We start from the raw sequence: 27509 nt of genomic DNA, 5'->3' as shown, positions 1-27509 counted from the left end.
TCAAACACCTCTTTCTCTTTCAAAAGGCCCAATTCTTGCAAATCAATAGCCTTAAATCACAAGACTATTGTCTCTTCATAAATTCTAAAAGCCGTCTAAGACACTCAAGCAGTAAGACAGGCACAGTGTTCACTGCCCTTGGCTTTCATGACAAAAGAATGAGGAAGTCCCCACCCCGTGGAAACCTGAGAGCAAGCAGAAGTAGGTGTGAAAAGCACCAAAACGTGTGTGTCTGGAGGCATACTACACTGGTGAATAAATCAAAACTGCTATTTTCCCATAACAGTAGTTGAATAGTTTGTGCACAAATATGTTTATTATATGCTGGGGCGCCTGCAGGGCTCACCTGGTTAAGTGTCCGACTTCGGCTCAAGTCATGGTCTCACGGTTCATGGGTTTGAGCCCCACATTGGGCTCTGCGCTGAAGCCTGCTTCAGATTCTGTGTCTCCTTTCTCTCTCTCTGCCCCTCCCCTGCTCGCTGTTTCTGTCTCTGTCTCTCTCTCTCTCTCAAAAATAAACATTTATTTTTTTTCAACGTTTTATTTATTTTTTGGGGGACAGAGAGAGACAGAGCATGAGCGGGGGAGGGGCAGAGAGAGAGGGAGACACAGAACCGGAAACAGGCTCCAGGCTCTGAGCCATCAGCCCAGAGCCCGACGCGGGGCTCGAACTCACGGACCGCGAGATCGTGACCTGGCTGAAGTCGGACGCTTAACCGACTGCGCCACCCAGGTGCCCCAAAAATAAATAAACATTTAAAAAAACATACGTTATGTGCTTATACAATGGTTGGTCCCAGTTGTGAATGTGTGTGCTGTGTGTGTTTGCTTAGAAACGAAGGCAGGGCTGCCTCTGGAGTGCAGATGAGCGGGCGGTAGGATCCTGAGTAACACATGGATTTCTGAACTCTTCAAACATTCTGCCCTTGACATGTATTGTAGTTACCGTTAGAAAGAAATCGTAGATATACTTTTTGAAAAGAATGATCAAAGTAAAATAAAATTATTGACACGGGGCTTTTGCGTGTGTTGGCATTCTGAATCACACTTCTGTCACAGCGGAGAAAACCGACGCCAAGGGAGCTGCCAGCAAGTGTAGAGGGTCAGGGACAAACCCGGTCTGCACCCTCCTTCGTGTTGTCTCCAGGGCTCAGGGCACATGGCAGAAAGCACCTAGCGAATCTCTAGGTCGCTGTGACGCTTTCCAGTCCAAGCGTGGATTCCCGAGGATATCGCCAGCCCGGGGCTTCCACACCTTCTTCTCCAGGCTCCAGTTCCAGAGGAGGTGAGTTTCCAAAAGGAAGACACTTTGAAAATCCTATCGTGCCATCAGAGGCCCTGGTCAAGTCTCAGAGCTGGATTCATTCTGAACCACCCCCCAAGTCTGAGAACTGCCTGGTGTGGTAGCTGAATAATGACCCCCAAGATGTCCACGTACCAGTCCCCAGACCGTGTGAATACATTGCCTTCTATGTCAAAAGAACCCTGCAGACGTGTCTGCAGATCTTGAGACGGAGGGACGATCCTGGGTTACCCAGGTGGGCCCAGGCTTGTAAACAGATCGGATGTAGCCAAGGAACGAATGGCCTTAGAAGCTGGAAGCACCAAGGACAGGTTATCCCCTGGAGCCTCGAGCAGGAACCAGCCCTGTCGACATCTTGATTTTAGCCAGCTGAGACGCCTTTCAGATTTCTGTAATCCCTGGAACTGTAACAGGATAAATATGTGCTGTTTTGAACCACTAAGTTTGTGGCAATTTGCTATAGCAGCCAAAGGGGGGGAAAAGACACCTGACACAAAGCCAGAGAGAGGCCCCACCCCTCCATGCCCCCTGTCCCGATGGGATAATGGCTAGAGTCTTCAGCAAGCTCTTGCCTGTTACGGCGCTGCAGGGCTGCTCGGGGTTCATGGCCATTCACACACGTGCCCGCAGGGTCTGGATCAACAGAGGGCACTGAGCAAGGAGTACAGAACCTGTCTTCCTTTGGATTGTACTCACTTCTGGAGCAGGAAGTGCTGAAAGCCTATCCTCGTTATCAAGAGGTCAAGCCTAAGTTCTGTTGGTGACAAGAATTGGCAATTTGTGGCTCCTATCTTCTCAATCAGGGGCAGCCACTGAAATTCAAAAGGCAGTTGCACAAAAGGCATCACGGGAGCCCGGTCACTCCGGGCTTGGGTCTTACAGGCTGCCATCCCACCCTGGCCTCCTTCCTAATGACCCATCCTGGTGTCGTGTAGGGCGTCCTTTAAATAGCTTGCATTTCCAGCTTTTCATCTGTAAGATCGGGATTAATTGTGCCTTCTCTCCAGGGATGCTATAAAACCTTAAATAAAGTCTGTGCTAATTTTCACACCATGATCAGCCAATGATGTGAGCACAACCTGACCGACGAGGGCTCCCAACACCTCTGAATCAGGTGAGAGAGTGGTACGTTGTCACCTAATTCCTGACACCTCGCCAGGGGTGGAGCAGAGGATGGGAAAGCTGGACTGTTCTGGGCAAGAGAGAACCTACAGTCGCTGGCTGGCTGCCTCCCCTCCCCACCATACTCAGCTGCGATGTCTTCACGTTTAGCTAAAAGAATATTTCTTAAAGTGAAATGCAGGTAGCAGCCCAACACCCAACAAGTAAAAGCCATGAATGTGGGGTTATTTGGGTTGGCGTGAGACACAGATCTCAGCGCCTGGCTGGTCCCCTCTGGCTGCCCCAGACTCTCAGAAAAAACCTTCATAAGGCTCAGGGGAGCTGATCGACAAAAGCCCTGTCCCGGTCTGTTCACAGGGAGGTGAGAGCCAGGGGTCCCACCGGCTCCGGAATGTTTTTAATGACAACAGAGACCTTTCATGTGAAAAAACAGAGCCTTAGAATTATTGTCTCGTTGGGCAAATGTCAGACTAGTACCGGAGCGTGAATTATGGAGCAAAGGGAGCCACAAGCATCCGATAAATTGACGCCTTGTTTCACGTCACCCCCGTCACCTGACTTGCCAGCCCTGCGCTCTCTGCATTAAACCACGTGGCCCCTCACGCCTTCTCACACTACAGCATGTTTTCTCCTCTCTGCATCCCTGATTTGCCACTTCTAGAGCTTAACCCCTCTGGCTTTCCTTCCGCTCTTCTCACACCCAGCTTTCGTGCAGTCCTGTGCACCTTAGAGACCCGTCTTTCCCCTGTGTGCCTTCCAGTCGGCTTCCCCATAAATACAGGGTAGTAGGAAATAAATGATGGTATATCCCAAGCACAGCGCCATGTGTTAACTGAGGAAAGGTCAGAGGAAAAGACATCTGAAAACTAACACGACTTACAAAATGCATGGGTTGCATACACAAATAGTTTTAACAAGCGCAGATCTTGAGTGGGGTCCTGAATGGTTTCTGGGGGTGCGTCCTGGCACCTTGTCATAGCTCTTATTGTTCTCCGTCTGCTCCCGGGTGGTGCCGCTACCACTCGGCCCTTGGCTCACGACACCTCCCCCTTGGGTCCTCCACCGCCACCCTGTTTTACCAGCACGACATGGCTCTTTCCCAGCGGCAGGTAGACGTTAAGGTGCGGAAGGAGACGTGAAAGGCAGAACGACACCCAGCGGGGAATGTCTGCCTGGTACGGTCAGAAGAATAGCAAACGCATGTGGAAATAGATGAAAACCAGTCAAATGGGAAAAGCGAAGCCTGTTTATCCTGAACTTGCTAGAGCAAGGGAGGCGGCCGCCGTCACTCGAGCTTTGGCAGAGACACAAAAGTTAGGGAAGGTGCCAGTAATTAATCGAGTCCTGGCCATTTGGGGCAGACTATGATGGGATTATTGCTTGGCTTCCTGGATTACTACTAGAGATAGTGGTCTGACTTACAGCAGGCTGGCTTCCTGGGCTGGTATGGGGATACTGGGTTGGTTTCCTGGGCAGGTTGCTACAGGTTGTGGGTCAGAGTTCTATTTATACATATATACGGTCTGGCCAGCGTCCACGGTGTGTTCAGTCCCCCAGGCAAGCAAAACAAGCAGCCATATATACGCTATCCACATCCGCCTCCAGGGGACAGGAGAGTGCAACAGGCTGACTGATGGCCCCTCCAGAAGTATGTCCGTATTCTAATCCCCAGTATCCATTTGGAAAAGAAGATCTTTACAGGTGTGATTAAGTTAAGGGTCTGGAGAGGAGATCATCCTAGATTACCGAGGTGGGCTCTTCATTCAATGACAGTGTCCCTAAAGGAGACAGATGAGGAGAAGACCAAGAGACGAGGAACAGACCATGTGAAGACGGAGGCAGGGACTGGAGGGACACAGCCACAAGCCAAGGAACTTCTGGAGCCACCAAAACCTGAAAGAGGTGAGGAGAGATCCTTTCCTAAAGCGATCAGGGGGCGTGGCCCTACTGACACATTGATTTTGTACTTTTGGCCTCCAGCACTGGGAGAGAATAAATTTATGCTGTTTTCAGGGACAGAATTCATGGTGGGTTATTACAGCAGAGGGGTTCCAGGATGCACGGGCATCATAACCCCCTTCCTCCAGGTCTGCTTCGCCTAAGGAGGAGACACAAGAAAAACAGATGTTCCCCATATCAAATACCCAAAATATGCAAAAGAAAACTGAAACATTCAAAATTTGGGTATTCCAAAATAACTTTACATTTCACACAAAGATAAATATCCAGATTTTTATTTCTTTGGCTTTTTATAAATATAGGCTCTCTTTGCTATATGGTCAACAGTCCCTCGAGGGTGTATCTGTGGCTATTTACTTAAAAATGCACAGCAGCTAATACCGTTTATACGTAGGTGATTAATAATAAACTTCCTGAAAGAGCTTATTCACAACACCAGGGTAATATGCATGACAGGGACATTCATAACAGGGCATAACGGGCCAGAACATGTTACCTGAGAAACTAACTCATATTAGCATATTTAAGACTGGGCAAATTACCATCTTTGTATGTTCTCCCACCCCCTGGAGTTTCTCTCTCCCCTCTTCCTCGTCTTGCATCCTGGTCACTTCTGAGTTAGCCTTGGTATTTTAGAAGCAAAAAAAAAACGTGTCTATGTTGCATTTATTTCCAAGTTAAAACCCCCAACTCTTCAAATTCTGGATTGATCGCCACTTTTCCCAATGCAACACCCTTGTCATATTAATCCTTTGTCCCTGATTAACTCTAGTAGCGTCTTTATTTTCAAGCAATAGTGTCTAGAGATGTGATTAGCATGTGTAACAAATGCTCTTGGGAATTCACAGCAAGCCCCTCTCCACTCAGCATTCAGTTGCCATCACCTTGTGCCCACGGAGGATTGTACACTGTCCCTGAACATAGCCCCAGGAGCCGGTGGGCAAATTCATATCCACACAGAGGCAAACATTTTAGAGAATCCATTGGTATATTCAAGTGTGGGTGACTCATGGATTCAACTCTTGCAAGATGTTGGCCTCTGCTGCCTACACGGTATTCCTGCATAGGACCCTGCGCACTGGCTGTCGGGAAATCAGGCCCCTTCTGGCACTATTTTAGCATCTTCCTTTTCTCCTCTTTGCAGATGGAAGAAGAAAGGATTGGTTCAAACATAAAGGGACACTCCATTTCAGCAGACCTACTTTCATAAATGAAAGCGAAGGACCCAGTCATCAACAAACGGACTTGGAAAGTCTCCAGCCCCCCAAATCAAATGTCAGATGTGTGTCACAAACCTTTAAAATGTGCATTTCCTAGAACTGCACTTCTAGAGATCGATCCTAAGGAAATACCAGAGAAGAGCAGAAGGACATATGTCAAGGATATTAATTGCATTGGTGTTTAGCAAAAAGAAAAAAGAAATCTGAAAGCAACCTAAATGTCCAGCCATAGATGATCAGTAAATACATTATGATACGGCTTTTTAATGGAAAACCATGGGAGTCATTAAAATGAGGCTAAAGGAATACATCCACGGACATGGAAAATGTTTATCGCATATTTTAAGTGAAAGATTGCTTTAATGTCCTCTTCCTGCTGTAACAAATGACTGCAACCTTCATGATTTAAAACAACAAGGACAAATGTATTATCTTGCGGTTCTGGAGGTTGGACACCACCTGTATTCCTTGGCTCGTGGTCCCTCCCTCCAGCTTCGAAACCAGGCATGTAGCATCTTCAAATCTCTCTCTTTGACCTCTGCTTCTGTCATCACACATCTTCTGACTCTGACCTTCCTGCCTCCCTCTTATAAGGACCCCTGTGATTACACTGGACCCACCCGGATAATCTAGGATAACCTTCCATCACAAAATCCTTAACTAAATCACATCTAGAAAGTTCCTTTTGTCGGATAGGATAACATTCACAAATTCCTGGGATTAGACATGGACCTCTTTGGGGGACCGATATTCTTCCTGCCCCAAAAGATCAAACTGCAAAATAATAATATACGTAGGTAAATGTGATTCCAGTTCTGCTTTTGACATAAATTATATAAGCATTAGGCACTGAGAGATTTTAACAAGAGAATGAGAGGGGACGTAGGGTTTACATGTGCACGCACAAACTCATGCACACACATGGTTAAAATGTGCATTCCCTAGAGCCCGCCCACACCCTCAATTCCCCAAAGCCCCTTGTGATCTGACTTTCCACCTCGTGAGCACACTGGCTCTTTCCTGCTCCTTCCATGTCCTTCCAGCAGCCCCAGGTTCAGGCGGCTCCCACCGCCTAGAGTAAAACCTGAGAAATTTCCTCAGGTCTTCATGGGACAGGTAGCCCCTTCCTGGGACCTTCTACCTGGAGACACAGGCTGCTCTGCTCTCGTGTCCTACAAAACCACCTGAGGGGTCTGACTCTGATGGCACTTACCTTAGGAAGGCAGGGCACCGGGGCTCCCTTTTCAGGGGTCCGCCAACATCTGTGCCCCACTGCTTCCCCACAACAGTGGTCCTGGCCCTAAAGGAAGGGAAATCTTCTGGGATCGCTGCCCTAAATCTTCTCTCTTACTGTCCGACACCAATTCTCCGACACCAGCCAGATCTCTTGCCATTCAGCTCAACTCCCAGAGCCGGGGCAGACTCCGTGGGTTAAGGGCAAAGATTTGCATAAGACCACCTCCACTTCAGATGGCAAGTGTATGTTTCAGGGCTGCCCACGCTGACTGGCTACAAATTCGGAGGACCCCGTGACCCCCTCAGGTTCAAGAACTTGCAAAAACAAGTCAAGGAGCTCATGGAGAGCACTGCACTTACTATGAAGGTTCTACTAAAGGACATAACTCAGAAACACCCAGATGTCAGGGATGCAGGGGACAATAACTGGCCGGGGGCGGGTCACAGATGTAAAGTTCCCATGACCTCTCCCCAGGGAGTCAGGACACGCCATCACCACAGGTGGGGTGTCCAGAGTCTTCCTGGGATCTTATTACAACTCTGGCCATGTGCAGAGCTATGTCTAGCCCCTCTCCTCTCCCAGACCCCAGGTCTTTCGGGCGTGGGCCAGCCTAATCTTATATCAAGGGCCCACCCACCTTGAGTCACCTCATTAGCATAAACTCAAGTGTGGTTGGAAAGGGCTCGTGGCCAATAACAAAAGCCACTCTCATCATGCAGGAAATTCCAAAGGTTTTGAACTCTTATACTAAGAACTGGCCATAAAGACCAGATATATTCTTTACTGTGCCAAACTCAGTTTTCACAACTCACAAGCCAGAAAGGGACCCTGCCTGCTTTTCTCTACTCTCTGCTCGTTAACACCCATTTCCTCAGGGAGCGATTGCAGCGTGGCAGAGATGTACCAAAAAGACCATGGATAACTGAAGAGTAGAAATGCACTGGGCTAACATTCACTCACATGGCACTGCCACGCAAGCTGTATGTATATATTCCTCGTTCCTGAGCTTTCTAGCTCGTAGGACAGCTCCCCCTGCCACAGTAACCACACATCTCAAATGTTCATTTATTTCTCTATTCAAAGGGAATCAAGGTAGTGAGTCCAAGCAGAGCTCTGGTGTAGAGGAAACATAGCAGCAGACACAGTACCTGCCCCCGGGGAGCTTACAGTTTAGCGGGTGAGAGAGACACCAAACAACTAGTTAAACAATGATTTGATCGCAATGATGCACAAAGGAAAAGTACTGGGTGCTATGTGGGCAGACGGCCAGGAGATGCAGCTCAGACTGCTGCACCGGGAAAGGCTAGTTTGGGCAGGTGCCGTCACCTTGGGAGCTGACACATGAGTAGATGTCAGCATGGAAAAAGTCTGGAAGGTAGAAACAGGAGGAGCACGATCCACGCAGAGGAAATGTGCATGCAAGCTCTGAGTTGGAAGGCCTCAGTTCAAGAAACTGAAGCAAGGGTAGCATGGAGCGCAGAGAATGAGAAGCATGGAGCACAGAGAGAGAAGAAGCCACAGGAGCAAACGGGCAAGTAATGGAGGCCCCATGGGTCATAGTGAGGATGGGGTTAGATCTTCACAGCAATGGGGAGCCATTGAGTGGTTTACACAGGGGGTCAACATGGTCAAATGTGGTTTTATTTATTTATTTATTTTTAATTTTTTTTTTCAACGTTTATTTATTTTTGGGACAGAGAGAGACAGAGCATGAACGGGGGAGGGGCAGAGAGAGAGGGAGACACAGAATCGGAAACAGGCTCCAGGCTCTGAGCCATCAGCCCAGAGCCCGACGCGGGGCTCGAACTCACGGACCGCGAAATCGTGACCTGGCTGAAGTCGGACGCTTAACCGACTGCGCCACCCAGGCGCCCCTCAAATGTGGTTTTAAAAACCCATCTCTGCTGCAGGGTCAAGAAGAAGTTGAAGGGAGAGAAAGGGAGCTTGTGGAGGCAAAGAGGCAAATTTGACTGCTGCTTCTAAAACCCACAGAAGATATGATTGTGGCTTCACCCAAAATGGTGGCGAGAGTAGAGACAAGTGGATGGTTCTGGGAGGAAACACTTTTCTTCTGGCTGGTCTATGAATTACGTCGACATGAGACAGATCAACGGGGGAAAAAAATCAACTTTAATTATGCACTCCACATAAAGATGAGAGAGTCCGAAGACAGGCAAAATGAGGTATATGTGTCATCCTGAACTAAGGAGAAGGGGGCGGGGGGGCAGGGGTCCGGAACTTCAAAGGGAAGGAAGACAATTCACAGGAAAATGAAAAAGCGTGAATGTTTGGTAAGCAAACATTTGCTAGGCCATACAGAGCAATGGGACATAGACTTTGATCAAACAGGCCTCTGCTAAATTCCTCCTTGTCTACCGCCCCGGTTCACATTATAATGTAATTATCTATGTGGTAGCTCTCTTCCTGGAGCAGGTCCACTATTTAAATTCTTTTAGGCAGTCAGGGGGAAGGTCAAAGCTTCTTTGGGCCTTGATTGTTTCAGATCAAAATAATCTGCGTGCCAACATGGCACATATTGGGGCAGTTCTCATTCTGAACCCCTAGGATGGTTATTAGGAAATATAATCAATAGGACTTTGCAACTGATTGGATACAAAAATTCTGCAAGAAGAAGGTATAAAGGATGATGCCTGATGTTCTGGCTTGAGCTACCTGGTGGTGTTCTCACTTAGTAAACAATGGTGAAGGATCCAATTAGGGAACGAGTAGGGAGAATGGAGGATCAGGACAGAGCAAGAGTTTATCTTCACCAACACAGTCCTGATTTCAAATATTCGGTTCTCTTGTCTTCATAAACTCTCAACATCTCTCAGGAAAATCTGCTATTTTGCTAATGAAGCCACATTTCCAGATTTCCTTTGGTACAAAAGTATCCTCAAATTTTCTTTTATCAGACTAAAAAGCCTTTGGGACCACCAATTTGGTTACCAAATCCGTGAGATATCCCTTTTGTTTGAGAAGTCATGTTCATTAACCACTCTCCTAAAACTTGTAACCATTGTGAATTTTAGCACACTGATGATAAGAAACTCAAGTAAGCTGCTTTCTTTTAGGCAAAAAACAAAAACCATTTGGAAACCTCAACCTGGACACTTAATTCTATCCTGGCAAAGACCAGATCCCTCTGAGATGATTATTATCACCACAACCCTACTCCATTTTCTGTATTCGACCTTGATTAAATAATGGGAAACATTTGGCTATAATGAGTCACCCGCCATTGTCAACAGCCAAAGAACTTTACCCCTAGGTCCCTTCAGCAACATGGCAACTTGCCCCACTAAACAGTGATTAATTCAGGAATATAGAGCTGATCTATAACCAGGTTCCAAGAGAAACATTTTAGTACTGTTTGTCATAAGCAGGAAAGGGTGAGCATACTGAGATGGTTACTAACCAATTTTCATAATCAAAAAGCATTGTACTCTATTGGCCAAAACATTAGTCATGGGATTAGAATCCATCTGCCCTTGAATAGTCTAATCCTCTTAAAAATAGCCCAGAGTAATCAGGTTAGCTTCACTGTAAATTTTAGTAAACCCATCACTCTTGTAAGAGTTTCAGAAAAAGAAAGATCAAACACTTTCTAAAATCCTTGATGCTGGTGAAACACTGGGCAAAATAAATGTTCTTACGAAGCACTTATATAATTGATTTAAGCTAAAATCTACTAATAGAGATACATTTGCCATAACAAATGGGTTTATACTATAAAGACTTCCACTGTGGAAGCAAATTCTGAGTGCTGGTTTTCTAAATAACATGACAGTAACAAGAAAGGTCATGGGGAAATATCTCACCAAGCACTCTACTTTCTAGCAATTTTTAAATGGAAGCCCCTTTTAGCAATGACAGTTAAGGATGTTATGAGTAAATGAAGTAGCCAATTGTTCTGTGACTTTCTGGTGAGCGCAGTGCCCTCTCCCCAGCAGGCAATGCAGACTTGACGAGCAAACTCAGCTCAGGTCTTCAATGCATCCACTTTGCTCTGGCCAATTCACCAAATCCACTGTCACCTCAAGTCTCCTAAGTCTTTTCTACACGTCCCACATTACCAAGCCACAACCCCACCTTCCTACAGTTTGCAGAAGTGCTTCTGAAGCCAAGAATAGGATCACTAATGTGCTCTTGTAAGTTTCCACTTAGATTCAGTTCTACATTTGAACCTCTCCACATTATCCTGGATGCTCACTTATGGTCTTATTTACCCACTGTCCAGTCCAGATTCAGCATATCAAAAAAATTATAAGGCACACCTGCCTATCTTCATTCAAATTACTGATACAAATGTTGAAGCTTACAGATTCTAGAACAATGTCATTTTTTTCAAGTTCAAATTGACATAAGATGGCATCATCACCCAAATGGTTATTCTTCCCAATAAGTGCCCTTGAATCCAAACCAAAGTTTTCTAAAGGCTTAGGTGAAGCTGAGCACACACACAGACACAGCCATGCATGCTTTGTGGACGTACACTGAATGCATGCATTCAGAAGAGCTCTAAATGTTTATTTATCTTTGAGAGAGAGAGTGAGCAGGTAGGGGCAGAGGGAGAGAGGGAGACAGAGGATCTGAAACAGGCTTTGCATTGACAGAACTGACAGCACAGAGCCCGACGCGGGGCTCGAACTCATGAACCGTGAGATAGTGACCTGAGCTGAAGTTGGACTCTTAACTGACTGAGCCAAGCAGGTGCCCCAAAAGGGTTCTAAAATTCAAACTTCACTGAAAAACTAGAAAGGAGTCATTCTGCCTGATTCTACTCCACCTGACCATGGACTGTCCCTTCTTTGCTATTTATATAGAAGTCAACCAGCCTGTCAAAAATAAAAAAGGCTACTATCTATATAATTGCAATAAAAATGCTTTAATACTTTCAGAGAATATTCCTGTGATGGTTAATTTTAGGTGTCAACTTGGCTGGAACATGGTGCCCAGATATGTGATCAAATATTATTCTAGATGTTTCTGTAGGGTTTTTTGGGGTTTTTTTGATGACATTTACGTTTAAATTGATGGACTTTAACTAAAGCAGGTTTCTCTCCATAATGTAGGTGGGCCTTATCCAACCAAATGAAGTCCTTACCAGAGCAAAAGACTGACCCCCTTGGAATAAGAAAGGATTCTTCCAGCAGACAACCTTCAGACTTGAGTTATGACATCATCCGCTCTTCCCCTAATAGCATGACAGTCTTCAGGTTCATGACCTAACTCAGTCTTTCCTGGGTTTCCAGCCTGATGGCCTTCAGACTTGAATTACAAATTTTGAACTTGGCAGTATACACACACTCACACAAACACACACACACACACACACACACACACACACACGCACACATACTGGAGAACCCTGACTGATAGAATCAAAAGGTATTTTAATATTGAAAGTACAAAAATTTACTAATACAATACACAGAAACAATCTTATACCTTTAGTTCTTCAAAGGAATCATTAATGACATCCTATTAGCTTCTTTATTCTCTTTAAGTAGCTCATATCCATTGCCCTTTAGACTTTTTTTCAGGATGTATCCACCTTCTTATTCGTCCTTGAAATCTTGGGTAAAGGAAAGTATATAAATATTTCACCTCTGCAATTCCAGTTTTCTACTATTCAGAAGATATCTACTGAATCATAGGTCAAAGATACAGCCACTGTCTGTGCAGAAGTCATAAGAACATTAATAACTCCTGGTAGATTTATGGGTCAGGCTTATTGAACAAAAAAATTACTTTCAGGGCACAAGACCCCCTTAAGGTAAATGAGAAAGGGAAGCATGAGAGAGAGAGAGAGAGAGAGACTGCACTCACTCAGGGCAAGAGAATCCTACGCTCAACACCTGTGGGGGAGGGGAAGAAAGGCCATCTTGAATGTAGGCATTTCCAACAACAGCCACTCTACACACACACACACACAGTAGCTATAACAATGATTTTTTTTTTTTAACAAGCGATTTCTTGGGAGAGGTCTTGGTCTGATGAGATGCCACCATAAAGTAACAAAACCACAAAAGACCATGGAAATACACAATGATGGATAACACTGTGTAACACTGCCAAGTTACCTTCGCATTTCCATTACTTGTGGCAACAGGAGACAGACAGCATATGGGTAATAAAAAGCCATCAGTAATCCAAAAATCTAATTTTAGCAAATGGTTCAAAGTCCTCCCACAAGATCCTTTATGAAAAGGATTCATAAGTGTTGCGTCTGCAGTGAAGAGAGCCACAGAAGCTGTCTGAGAAGACCAGGCAGAGCCCAGATTTCTGGGAGAAGAGCACTGGGGAAGGTGACTTGGTCCCCAGCTCTGCCAGGCACCAGACGTCTCCCAGGGACTGGCTCCAGCTGTCCTCAAGAGGCTGATCCATACATGAGAACAATGGTTTCTTAATTCACCTCAAAAAAACTATACTGAGGCACCTGGCTGGCTCAGTCGGTAGGGTGATCTCGGGGTTGTGGGTTTGAGCCCCACGTTGGATGTAGAGACTGCTTAAAAATAAAATCTTGAAAAAAAATTTAAAAAGAACTCTTCACTCACCATGAGACTCACTTCTTGTGGTCAGCACATTCTCACCTCCTTGAAGATTCCAACACAGTCAGTCAAATTATAAAGAAAAAACTGTTTGATGAGCACGCAGTGAGGACAAGAGGAGATTGTGGAATGATTTTATGGATAGTGACATCAAGTCGTCAGGATACAGACAAACCTTTCAAAGAGATGAAACCATGTCTGCTGCTCCAGGCATCCTGTCCTGCAGACAGTGAAGTTCCCACACAGGAAAGGCCCTGCTTCCCACTCTCGTTCCCTGGGCCCATGTTGATAATCTGCCTCTGGTTCTAAGTGTGTCTAAAACTCCCCAAATACTCACCTACAGATTATTGCATAAGATGGATGCCCTGAGCTGAATTATGTCACCAAAATTCATATGATAAAGTCCTGACCCTAGCACCTCAGAATATGATTATATTTGGAGATACTGTCTTTAAAGAGTAACTAAGTTAAAATGAGATTATTTCAAATGAGGTTCTAATTCCATATGACTGGTGTCCTTATATAAAAACAGAATTTGGGGGCACGTGGGTGGCTTAGTCAGTTAAGCATCTGACTCTTGAATTCAGCTCAGGTCATGATCTCACAGTATCATGGGTTTGAGCCCCACATCGGGCTGTGTGTGCTGACCATGCGGAGCCTGCTTGGGATTCTCTCACTCTCCTCTCTCTGCCCCTCACCCACTCACACTCTCTCTGTCTCTCTCAAAATAAATAAACTTTAAAAAAAAACAGAATTTGGACACAGATACACAAATGAACATTGGGAAACCATGCAAAGACACAGGAGAAGACGGCCATCTACAAGCCAGGGAGAAAGCCCTACCACAGTCTCCCACATTCCTCAGAAGGAACCAGCCCCGAGGACATCTTGATTTCAGAATTCCGGCCTCCAGAGAAGTCTGTGAGAAATTAAATCTTTGTTGTTTAAACCACCCCCTCTGGGTGGTTTGTTACGGCAGCCCCAGCAAACGAATATGCAGGTTATGTCAGAGTTACGTGTGGATTTTTCACTCTCTGAGAATAGGGTCTTTCACAATTTTAAGAGAGGTGTTTCTTACCCTATACACCAGTACCATTTCAAACACTGGCCCCAGCTAATGAGCAGAGATATGCCTACTGCCAGAGTCTAGAGGAGGGAAGCTATTTTAAGAGGGGGAGGAGGGATTTTTATGTTGCTCAGATCACATAATTAGCTCAGAGTAATTGATGAGTATAGACATAAGTCCTTAGTACATATGCATTCGTACCATTAAATATTCATGAAACGATTGTCTCCAACTGGAAGCTCAACAGTCCTCTGCCCTTTTGTTCTCGACCCCTGCCATTCTCCCTCCCCCAAAATCATTCCACCTCGGAAGAAACGTCTCGTTTTTTAATTGCCAAATCCAGTGGTGGTTTTCTACCACTGCTTTCCCGGACCTCTCCTACGGTTGATTGTTTCCTCTTTGTTGAAACCCTCCCTCCACCATCTCCCACCTTATCACCTCACAGGAAGCTGGCCTTTCCATCTCTCCCTACCCCCTTTTGGTCTCTGCCATGATAGTTTTCCTCTTGACACCTCATAAATATTATTATTCCTTGAATTTATGTCAACACGCTTCTCGTAGCACATAAATTTCCCTATCACTTCTATGCTGATGATCCAGATCCACACAAGAACTAGCTTCTCCCCATTGCCTTCAGCCTAGAATCACACTTTCTGATGAGGAAGCCCAATTTTACTTCCGCTCCTACTGCATTAGAGAACCATTTGCGTGGCCCTTCCTGCAGCCCCTTGTCAGTGACACCTCCACATCCTGAGAGACGAAGCACATATTTTCTTGGTCCTCTCTGCCGCACAGACTCCTAAGTACCTGAGAATTTGCATCACCTATCGAATAAGGCAAGCCCTCCTTAACGTGGCATTCGAGACCCTCGGAAAATGGCCCTGGTTTACCTTTCCAGCCTCTCCACCTTCCAATCTAGACAGAGGAGTCTGTTCCTTCTCGGATATTTCCAGGCCTTCGCTCATATTCTCCATGTTTAGAAACGCTTCCCCTACTAATTTAGGAAGATCTTCTCATCTTCCTAATTTAAAAAAGAAAAAGGAAAAACTTCCTCCTTTTAGCTTTCACTGAAACTTAGCCAGGCAGAATGCCACCATATGCTTTGCTGCATAACGGATACATCCCACTATTACAGTGTTTATTCTGTGTCATGCTCATTTGTTTGTAAATCTGCCTTTGCTATCATTCCATGAGTCATTGCAGGGACCATGGCTCTCATCTCTGAAGCCTCTTGAGCCTGCTACCATCATTAACACGGTGACTCATGAGTATTCCTGAAGGGAACTAAACTCTTCCGGGGAGGAACCGTGGACAGGCCACATAAAACTGGGAGGACGACACGGCTCTACAACGAAATGCAAAGCACTATCTACACATAGAATTAGTATATCACTCATCCTCTTCAGGATTTAGGACTTTTGAACATTAAAATGCCCAGGAGGTATCACGGAGAACAGCACCAACCAAGGCTGGAGCACACACCCTGAAATTCCGGACACAAAGCCTGGCCGACTACAATTTTAAATGCTCTCGTCTTCAGTTTAGCTTCAGGGAATTAAAAATTGACCCTTCACCTATCTGAAAAGATTTTTGTTAAGATCACACAGTCTGTGAAATACAGCCCTTGATATCTGTGTAAGAAGGTGGCCTATGCAAAACTCAACTCTGAGGTTTCTAGAACTGTAGAACGTTCTCAAAAGGAACAAGCTAGGGCGTGGCTCATTTGTTTGAACACATCCTTCTGACTCCTCAGATATAGAGTGAGTGCCTACCTATGGTTCCAAGGGAAAACTGTGAGGTGACCTGGTGCAAAACCAGATTCTAAAGGACTGAGTTTGAATCGTACCTCTCACTGTTGACTTCTCACTGGAAGAAGAAAGGAAAGAAATTAGTCGTGAGTTGGTTTAAGAATTTTAGAAAGAACTATAGCTTATCAAGAATTTATGTCAATCTTTCCCAATAAAACCCTGGATCTTCTAACTTGAGACCTGGAACTTCAAGAAAATTGTGAAGACATGGGTCTTTCCCTAATGCTGGACTCCAGACTATAAAAGGAAGTAAATTTGGCTTGGCAAGACGAAAGCTGCATAGGACTGTTAACACGTGTGCTGGTATTATTTGCATGAACCACCCTCAGCATTGGTGAATATCCTGGTGTTGAACTGTCCTCTTCCGAAATGATTATCTTTGGGGCCCCCTGGAATGAGACATGAGCAGTTTCTGTTAGGATGAGTGTACCTTCCCAGCATCCCTTCCCCTGGGAAGAGGGAGATATGGGACCACAGAATGCAGACTTCAGAGATGAAGCTTACAATGAGGTGAAGGGGAACACCATCTTCTCTTCGACCTTGTAGCGGATGGACTTTGAATGTGTGCATATAATGCATGCGGGGGTGGGGAGGTGACTTCCCTCTGAAAACCACATCTCATAACCATTGTTAACTATTCTTGGTATTGTACTTTCCATCATTTACCCATAGACATTCAGTAGAACCTTACCAACACAGCCCGATTTCAACTGTGGCCTCTAAATGGAAGGGCTTGATTTATGTTGGAGACAGAGAGGCAAAGGTGGTCAGTAATACCCTTTTCTCAGGGTGGAGTACAGGCCCTTTAGCCTTCACCAAAAGACGGAGGTCCGTGTCCACCAGAGGGGACTCTCCACGTGGGCCACTGGTGGCAAGGACCGTAGGCTAGTCCGAGAAGTTGAGGCTGGGGATAAAGGTCATGAGAGAGCCCATCCCAAATCCAGAGAAGCCTCCCAAATACCCAGGAGATTGCTTCAGAGGGGCAGGCACCTGCAGGGGGAAGTTTGAGGTAGTGTCACTCTGAGAGTTAAAGAAAATGTGACTTCAATTTGAACCTGGGGGCTGCTAAGGGCTAGACACCCGGGCACCGCTTCAAAGTAGTTCTCTTTTACGAAGATGCTTCCTTGTACTTTTCTTCTCATTAAGGAGAGCTCCAAATACCAGGTTGTTGAAGAGCATTATCATCATTTTTAGTTCCAGGTTCTCCTGGTCATGAAATAGATACACACTTATTCTCAGGAGGAGAATCTAGGCGGTGTGGTATCTACTGAATGAGTACTGACTGCAGAGACTTTGACTCTTCCATTGGCTTCCCCTAACATTGCCCACTTAGGAATCAGAGTAAGAAATGTGTGCATTGTGTGTGTGTGTGTGTGTGTGTGTGTGTGTGTGTATGCTCGCGTGCCATACGGCCTACATTGTGAGGTACAGGAGGAAAAAAAATGTACGATGTTAGAGAACTGTAACCTTTGTTGGCAGTTTCACATAACCAATGAATTGTTACCTCTTTCACATTTTTAAAGCCTTAAGTTTACTTGACAAAAATTAATGAACAATGGAAGAGCAGCATAAACACTTGGAATTATTATCCAGGACATCTCGTACTTATCAATTTATGCAGAATGACCGGCTCTCTTGGAACAACTCATTAAAGTGGAGAACGGGACTTCTGGCCCGTAATTCTTTCTGGAAGACCAGTCCTAGATGTCACTGACTAATTGGGCTAATTGGAGGAGAAAAATGGCACAAAATGTTCCTCCAACATATACATTAATTTGCTTTTATTTTCAGCTGAGTCCTTCATATCTAATTGTATTGATTTGTAGTTCTGAACAAATGAGAGATTCTACGGGGAAAAAAACATTTATAAAGGAAAATTCCAAAAGAAAATAAAGATAAAGAAGAAGAAGAAGGTCAAAAGTGCTGTAAAATCTAAAACATTATTCTTTTGACAACCGTTTTAAGATACCACAATCACTTAAAACTCACTAAAAATATCGTCTTGAACACTCTCAGGAACTGAGAACTGCGTGTCCCAAATAATTGTCAACATGACATAGAGCTTTTGCTTTGCTGTGAGGCAGTTCCCAACTGACAAATGAGTTGTGCTCAAAAAGTTCTTTTGAAGTTAATTGTTCAGAACTCAGGCCGGCTCACAAAAGAAAATTAACCCTACACGCTTCTTGTTTTAGTTTCCTCGGCCGACTGTGCAGAGTACCGAAGACCATGGGGGGTTCAACACCGAAATGTATTGTCTCACAGTTCGGGACGTTACGGGTCCAAGATCAAGGTGAGGGCGAGTTGGTTCCCATTGAGGCCTGTGAGGAAGAGTCTGCTGTGTGCCCCTCTCCTCGCATCTGGGGATTTGCTGGCAATCTTTTGCATCCCCTCCCCTCCGGGTGTATATCTGTCTATGGGTCCAAGTTCCCCTTTTTTATAGGACAACAGTTATACGAGATGAGGGGCCCACCCTGCTCCAGCAAGGCCTCACCTTAGCTAATTACATCTGCAATGACCTTATCTCCAAATGAGGTCACAATCTGAGGTCAAGGTTCAACAAATGAATCTGAGGGGGACACAGTTCAACCTGTAACACTCCCAAAGGGCCCTTCGAGCACAGGGTCACTGAGAACCTGCTTCTGCCAGGGGGGCCAAGGCGGGTAGTAATGCCTCTTCCTCAGGCCAGGCAAGTGGCCCTTTAGCCTTCACCAGAAGATGGGGGTGGGGAGCGGTGTCAGGAGCTTCTCGGGGCTCACAGCTCCACCTGAGGTGGGGGAAGCGGGAGAACAGGGCTGAGCCCTCCGGCCCCAGGGAGCTACAGTCCAGCCCAGCAAGTCAGGGTACTGGAACACAGTACTGGAGAAGGTGTGGGTCCCCTCTGAAGGCACCTGGCAGAGATTCTCCAACTTCAAACACAGCAGGATCCCCTGGCTGGCCTGTTGAAACAGACTCCTGGGCCACAGAGCCGGTTTCTGGTAGGTTTGGCATCGGGCCTGGGATATTGCATTTCTAACAAGTTCCCGGGTGAGGCCGACGCTGCTGGTCATGGTTTACCATCTGCAAATCGTTGTCCCAAGAGACACATTATTGAAAAGATCTGCTTTCTGATTTAAAAAAAAAAATGTGCACCCCCTGAGGAGAAACCTCCATAGGAAGAGGGGCTCCAGGGGGTTGAACGGTGGTCTCCCCAAAGACAAGTCTGCCAGGAACCTCGGGATGTGACCTGACTTGGAAAAAGGGCTTTTGCAAATGTGTTCTTTTAAGTTTATTTTGAGAGACAGAAGGAGAGAGACAGGGAGGGAGAGAACCAGTAGGGGAGGGACAGAGAGAGGGGGACAGAAGATCGGAAGCAAACTCTGCGTTGACAGCAGAGAGCCGCGGGGCTGGAGCTCACGAACTGTGAGATCATGACCTGAGCCGAAGTTGGACGCTTAACCGACTGAGCCACCCAGGCGCCCCTGCAAATGTTATTAAGGACCTGAGATTAGATCATCCTGGATTAACCAGGTGGTTCTAAGTCCAATGGTGCACGTCCTTGTAAGAGACAGAAGAGAAGACACAGAGGGCACGAGATGACGGAGGCAGAGATGGGGGTGATACCACCACAGACCTTGGAAGGGCAGGAACCCCCAGAAGCTGCAGGAGGAAAGGAAGGGCCCCCCGCAACCAGGGACTTCAAAGGGAGCGTGGCCTTGCCGACACTTGATTTCTGAGAAAGGAAAAAACTTCTATCATTTTGAGCTACTGAGTTTGTGGTAATCTGTCACGGCAGCCCTGGGAAACTAATACAGGGAGATTCTTTGACTAAAGATTAAATAAGCCTCAACCGATCCAAAGACAAGGCCATTTTCCTAATTTTTCCCAGAGACAGATAAATCACAAATTAATACCAGCCACCCTTCTGCAGTCTCTCGCCCTAAAATTAACATGCTTCCAAGGAAATAATATTGCATTACATAGAGAATCTGTGGGGCATTTTCTTCAGCAGCTAATAAAAATGTGCTCCGTAGAGGGGTTTTATATACAGTCAAAACACTGTGAAACCATACAAGGTCGTAAATAGGAGGAGCTATGGCCGGCGGACCCACAGCTGGGGCCCCAGGATTCCCCCAACACAAAGAAGATTCTGGCACATGACCCACCTCTCTCAGAGTGAAATGGGGCCCCATGAAGCCGAGAAGCCAGAGAAACGCCAGCCACCGACAGAACTGAGCAGAGAGAGAGAGAACTGAACACATAGACAGAGAACTGGACCCAGCCACGGTGAAGAGGAAGGGGTGCCCAGGGATCCTTCAGAGCACTCAGAGGTGGCCGCACTGGGGAGGACCACAGGAGCCAACAGGCCAGAGGGCAGAAGCGGAGGACACTGAACCTTCCGCCTGCACCAAAGCCACACCGCCACTGTGGAGTGGAGGCAGTCTGGAGACGGTCCTGGCCCAAACCCTTCAGCCCTTCCCGGGCTCACAAGTCAGGGATTCGTGGATCTCAAGGCCCATCAGAGAACGGGACATACAGGACCAGGCAGGTTCTGTGTTAATCACGGGATTCATTCTGGAAAAAATGAACTTGCCTCCAGAGGACGTTCAGGAGTCGCCCCAAGTCAACACAATAAGATGACGCAGACCGGAGTTTAAACGACCATACCAAGGGGAAGAACCAGGCCCTCCCAGCATAGGTCCTTGTATTCTGTGGGCTGGTATCATCCCTTCCTGGCACTTTGGAGACACAGGGAGGGAAAGGAGAGTCTCCGGGAAAATCTACTCCCGAGCACATGTCACCTAAGCAGAGACTGCTAATATTGTGCAGGAAGTCATCAGGGCCTTACAAACGGAGGGAGCAAACTGCAGCCCAGGTTGGGGCCCAGAGGAGGGCTGCAGCCCAGCCATGGGGCCCAGAGGAGGGTCAGCGGAACCTGAGAGGAGCCCCCCAACCCAGACAGAGCCAGAAGAAGAGCTCCTCCCAAAACACAGGCCATGAACTCACTGCCCGAGGAGGCACAAAGCTGGACGGCACATCCCACTGCACTGCTTGTGTGTCTCAGTAAATAAACACGTTGAGCAACACACACATCACACATAATCTAGCATCGATGATAGAGATGTATTAGTAAAATCGTATTGTGTATTAATGTCACACGTAACGTGTTAATAGTCACATACGTTATACGTGTAAGAGGACAATACATATTACATGTATTGCATATATTAATAAATTACACATGTGTCTATTACGCCATCTCATAAATTATTTATGTGTATAGCTATGTCTACCCATCTCTATCCATCTGTCTCACTCCAGAGTGTAGCGGCCCTCAACACATCCCTTCGTCCGCCTTCGTAAAATTTGATACGAGAAGCTCTATTCGACTGTCATAGAGAGAGGTCCTGAGTGTGCCTGGCAGACAGCGTGTCACGAGACTTACTTCAGCCTGGATGTGTGATGTGACTCACTGCTCTGTACCCAAAAGTGGGAAAGAACCTCCTGGTTTCGGTGCCATTTCTGAGTCGGAAGCGCTAATGTCCCCTTCAGCAGGTGTCCAGAGAAGTCAAGTAGTGGTCAGGAGGGTCCCGTTCCCTTCACTCTGCCTGCTTTCCAGATGGGTTTCTCCAACCCTCATCACACTTGACTTTCCTTTCTTGCTCCAGTTCAGACAAGCCCTGGGGCATAAGATGAGACAGTGATGCCTCCTTGCTGCCCCGCCCCCCAGGACTTCGTCTTCTCGATCCATTTCCTCCGGACAGCGTGGCACACAGGATAACGGACGCTATAGACTGCTGCCTGCCTTCACCCCAGGAACATCAGACTGACTCCCGCTTCTTCTGCCGGCCCCTCCCGCCTGTGTAAACAGACTGGTTCACCCCACGGCAGCCACAGGGTCTAAACCGATCTCCAGTGAAAGGGAGAACAAGATCAGAGACCGCTGTGCCCGCACAAACCACTTCATGGCTAGGCCAACACTCTAAGGGAAGCATTAAAAATACACACATTTCGAGAGGATGATTTCTTCCTCTCCATCTCTACAACAGAGCTCTAATAGTTGGTTTTCTTGCACATAATTTTTCCTAGTAATTAAAAATGATGGCACAGTATGTAAATGGCCTAAAATCTCAGTGACAGAGAGGGTGTTTGAGGCTCTTGTTTATAAATACTATCAGTTTCCTGGCAGTGAAGGAACTCAATTTACTAAGACCAGCAGAAAGCACTTATATGATAAACCTACTGTTCCGGTTTTCCTTAGAAACATTTGTAATCTACTCTATCAGGGATGGAGATTTTCTATTAAAAATATATCAACACCCTCATAAAGGCCATTTTCCCCTTGCAATTTATTCTGAGTAATAACAACCAAGCCATGAATTTGTTGACAATCAATTTTTTTGCTTCTCTATGCAATTCGGCTCAAGAGTATCTTCGGCTCAAACCCAAAATAACATTCAATTACCAGGTGTGGTGACTACACCCCCTAAGATGCTCCCTGTTTTGTGCTGACATATCTACATATCACCACTGGCCCTACAGCCTGAGCCTCGCGAGGGCTTGCTGTTCGACTTTAAATGGGTTTAATTGACTCCAAACATGAGAAATGTGAGTATTGGACCTCAACTACATCATGAAGAATGTCTCCGGGGTACAGACGTGTGAAAGAGTCACTTAGATGTTGATGAGGGGCACCCTCTTGATCACGTTTTTCATCACAGAAAATACTGAAAGGCATGAAACCGGTGAGTCTAGCGGCTTGAGTAAAGAAACTCAAAGATGGGGATGCTCGAGGCTGCCTCCCGCTTCATTCTAGAAGGCTGCTGGGATGGACTGTGGTAATTATAGCTTTTATCCCCCCTGCCCTTTCCCTCTCCCCCCCCATTTCTTCCAGTAACGAAACCCCCTTGTGAGAAACTCTTTCCAACCAACGTATTTAAGACTTATGATTCAGGCTTGGTCCCTCCAGGAAACACAAGCCCCTGACCACAGTGATTAGTTCAGGGACAGACACAGCCACCTGGGCCAGAGAAAGTGGTCCCCCTCTCCCAACAGGGACATGGCTGGCATCATCAGAAAGAAGACACCCTCCGTGGATTGCTAGCATCACCACCGGGAAGACATGAGCCCAGGTGTGCCGGCAGCAACCTCTGACAACACATGGACAACCTACCTGAGAAGGAGAGAATTCGAAGAAGCAGATTCAGAAGGTGGAGAGGCAGAATCCTGGCGTCACTGCACGTGCTCCTTGGACCTAGGCACTCCTGGATGCAAGAAACAAACGCTAAGTTCATTTGAGCTGTGTTTCTGTCGCTGGTAGCTAAAAATATCCTCACACAGACCCTGAGGACAAAATCACAACCTGTTTCTAGGCTAAACCAAAACTCTCATTTCTGCTACCCGCAACACTTCTGACACCAAATGTGTAGGCTCTACAGACCGAAAAAGGCTGATTCTAACTACCTGGCATCAGCCCAGACCCCACAGATTAAGGGCTGAATCCCATAGGAATGCCCTCACTTCAGACACCAACCGAAAGTCTTGGCCTCTGGCATTTTTGACCAACAGACTGGCTATAAATGAAGGGTTCCCATGACCCCCTTCTTGGGTCCAATAATTTGCTAGGAACAGCTCACAGAACTCAGGAGTGTTTGACTTACTATTTGGAGGTTTACTATAAAGGATACAACTCGGTAACAGCCAAATGGATGCACAGGGCGATGTGTAAGGGGGAGGGAGGGAGAGAGGCTTCCAACCCCTCTCTGGGCACAACTTGATGTACTCAACAACACAGAAGCTTTCTGAGCCCTGTTGTTTCAGGTTCTTGTGGGGGTTCCGTTATGTAGGTATGATCGATTAAATTATTAATCACTGGTGATTAGCTTAATCTCCAGCCCCTCTCCATTCCCTGCAGATCAGGGGTATGGCTCAAAGTCCTGCCCCTCTAATCCCAGGCTTGGCTTCTCTGGCAACCAGCCCCATCCTCCACAGTCACCTTAATAGTATAAACTCAGGTCTGGTTGAAAGGGCTTTATGATAAATCACGGAAGATGTTCCTCTCACTCTTAAATTCTAGGGATCCTACGAGGTCTGTGCCAAGAATTGAAGATAAAGACCAAGGATGGGGCGCCTGGGTGGCGCAGTCGGTTAAGCGTCCGACTTCAGCCAGGTCACGATCTCGCGGTCTGTGAGTTCGAGCCCCGCGTCAGGCTCTGGGCTGATGGCTCAGAGCCTGGAGCCTGTTTCCGATTCTGTGTCTCCCTCTCTCTCTGCCCCTCCCCCGTTCATGCTCTGTCTCTCTCTGTCCCAAAAATAAATAAACGTTGAAAAAAAAAATTTTTTTAAAAAGACCAAGGATATAACACTTATTATGTCACAATATTGTACAGGCAAATCTTGTCTGAGTTTTAAGGGTGACAACTTTCAGACCTTGGGTCATCGGCTAATTTCAATGCAAGAAGTAAGTAAAAACAAAGATTTTATTTTTCATTTTTTGCTTTTATTTTTGTTTTTATCTTGCCTTATTGGTGTTCTAAGAATGTTAAGATATACTAGGACGAGCAACAATCGGACATAAATTGTCTCAAAAGGCATTTCTTGAGCCGAGTTCTAAGGCGGCAAGGGTTCCCAGTGACGGCGTTGGTGAACAGGACTTTGTGCTCTGTGTTTGGACATTGTGCTTTTCTGCTGTTGTTGTCCAGGGCCTGAAATCTGTGCAGAATCAAGAAAGTGTTGGCTCATCGTCAGAATCTGACCTGCTCGGATAAGGAAAGATGGTGGCCGTGGCAAGATCGTGGTTCCTGGCACGTGAACCATGGCTCATGGGCTATCTGGAGGCTGGTTTCTCCCAGCGCCGCTATTAATAAGATCATTGCTACATTTCCCTTTCTGACATGAATAATTTATTTGTGGCCACTCTCCCTGAAATCTCACAAGAGGTACAACTCCTTCCTTTTTGTTTTAAGAAAGTTGCTGTGGGGGCTCTTGAGGGACAGGGGTTTAAGCAAAAAATAAACTAACAGAAATCAAATGTAGTGGCATATGTCAACTCAGCAAATGTGAATTCAGTGTTTGTTTCAAGAACGACATTATGCTGGGGGAGGGTGCAAGGGAGGAAGAGAGGGGCTATAAACAGCAAAGAATGGATATCTTCAAATTTTTGTTTAAACAGAGGATTATACACACATATGTCTGTATACATATATATTCCACATGTATACATTTGTGTATAAATATCCATGTGTATTTCATCTGCCACGTGTACATATATGTACATGCATTTGTGTACATATCCCCTTCATGTGCTCACTGTGATCATTACGAAGCACTTGCAAATTCATGCGGTTTTAAAAAAATTATCATCAAGATATGCTTTAACCCACTCTTCGTATTGTGAATGGCCAAGCTCTCATTTCAAAGAGGAGAAAGTAGATGGAAAGGAAGGGTGAGAGGGAAGCATCAAACAAAAGACTGGGGGTCACTAAGAACGTGGCCTAAGTCGCTTTTGAGAACCAGAAGAAGGCCAAACACTGACAAGGTTCAAGAGCCCTTAAACCTTGCCCTTCCCTCCTCAAATGGCACAGGCATGGACAGTGGCCATCCAGCTCCCATCCTAGGCGATGCCCCCTCCCTGGAGCCCATCAGCAGGGAGAGAGGATCCAGCCTACTCCCTCCAATACCCACCTTTTGTGGGGATCTCTCTGGAGACCCAAACAAGGGGAAAAGGTTCTCATCAGCAGCATACATGCATATATATATGCATCCATCACAAGTGCAGTAAACCTGTCCCCTGTAGAATTTTATATTTAAAAGGACATAGCCCTACCTGATTGGCAAGAAAAGGATTATCTTTCATCTAGAGATGGTCATCTCCAGATAGATGGACTGAGTTACTTGTCAAGACTTATGTTTCCCCGAGCCTTGCACTGAATGTCAACAACAGTATTAGGAACTGAGCGCCCACAGAGCAGGGTCTCTGCTTTGTAGAACGCACAATAGTATTTGCATACTACATTTAGCAAAGTGGCTTAGATGGGCCAAGACATTTTGTAGAGTATAATTATGTGATCTGATGTTTGACTTATCTGCGAGCCCTCACCACATTTTGTCCCTTTTCAAGTCAGCAAGAGCTCTTCTTCTGGGTGGCTTCAGGTCACATGTTTGAGATGCATTCTTCTCCCTTGAAGTAATTAAGCTTCATTTGCCGGTTTCATGGAATTCAAGCAGAGGATCTGAAATACAAGACAGACAGGAGTTAACTTTCTCTGAACAATTTCAAAGAAGACTTAATGAATAACAATCAACTGGAACGAATACTTGATCGATCGACTGAGGTGATAAGCAGGAATAAAGCAAGAGCACAGCCCAGAAGCCCGCGCCAGGAAGAACCCTAAAGCTATCGACAAAACAGATAGGAAATGTAAAACATTTCAATCAGTACCAACTTTGGCAGATGAGTAAACGTTTGACTAATGCATCTTATCAGTTGTAAATCAGCTTTGAACGGCCATAAGATGTCATAAGACCATCTGAAAGGAAATTGAGGGGGGGGAGCCTAAGTCCAAAAAAAAAATCATCATATTTTATGGCATTTGTACTGGAATTATTTCTAGAATAATGCAATTTCATAGCTATAATTCAAACTAGGTTTTAGTCTATTGGTTTAACTGCAGCACAGCTAAAATTTAGAAGTTTTTATAGTGCTCAATCCTACATAATGGTGGATAGAAAACTTAGAATTCAATTACAGTACAGGAGACTGTGCTCCTTTCTTCCCTTCACAATGGACTTCATTTGGAGACCTACTAAATAAATAGCAGCTTCCAAATTTCTAACCCAATGAATATACAAATGGGGTGGCTTACTAATCCAAAAGCACTATCAAGAGATGCAGAGATTATTAAATGCAGCATAGGAACATTACAAAAAAAAGTAATTCTCTAAAAGAGTAAGTCTTGTTCAGGTAAAATATATCCTGATCCTGACATAGTTTTAAATATATTACACGATAAGGGGCATCAGGGTGGCTCAGTGAGTTTAGCATCCAACTCTTGATTTCGGCTCAGGTCATGATCCCAGGGTTGTGGTGCTGGGCTCTGTGCTGAGTGTGGAGCCTGCTTGAGATTCTCTCTCTCTCCCTCTCCCTCTCCCCTTCTCCCCACTTGCTTGCTCTCTCTCTCTCTCTCTCTCTCTCTCTCTCTCTAATAAAAATAAATATAAAAAATCTTAGGGTGCCTGGGTGGCTCATTCGGTTGAGCATCCAA

General features: G+C 45.8%; 1 long non-coding RNA gene across 1 annotated transcript in view; it reads right to left on the bottom strand.

Moving 5' to 3' along the window:
• LOC122495455 overlaps positions 1-26474 on the bottom strand; it is a 34539-nt gene extending 8065 nt beyond the window's left edge. The window contains exons 1-2 of the long non-coding RNA XR_006300465.1: positions 26345-26474; positions 23420-23510 (exon numbers count right to left, since the gene is read on the bottom strand). This is a non-coding gene — a long non-coding RNA (uncharacterized LOC122495455). The remainder of the gene's footprint in view (positions 1-23419; positions 23511-26344) is intronic.
• Between the last annotated feature and the right edge of the window lie 1035 nt (positions 26475-27509).

Source organism: Prionailurus bengalensis, chromosome A1, assembly GCF_016509475.1.
Source record: "Prionailurus bengalensis isolate Pbe53 chromosome A1, Fcat_Pben_1.1_paternal_pri, whole genome shotgun sequence".
NCBI classification, from domain to species: domain Eukaryota; kingdom Metazoa; phylum Chordata; class Mammalia; order Carnivora; family Felidae; genus Prionailurus; species Prionailurus bengalensis.
Note: the sequence above shows the minus strand (reverse complement) of the source record. Positions and strands in the feature narration are given on the sequence as shown.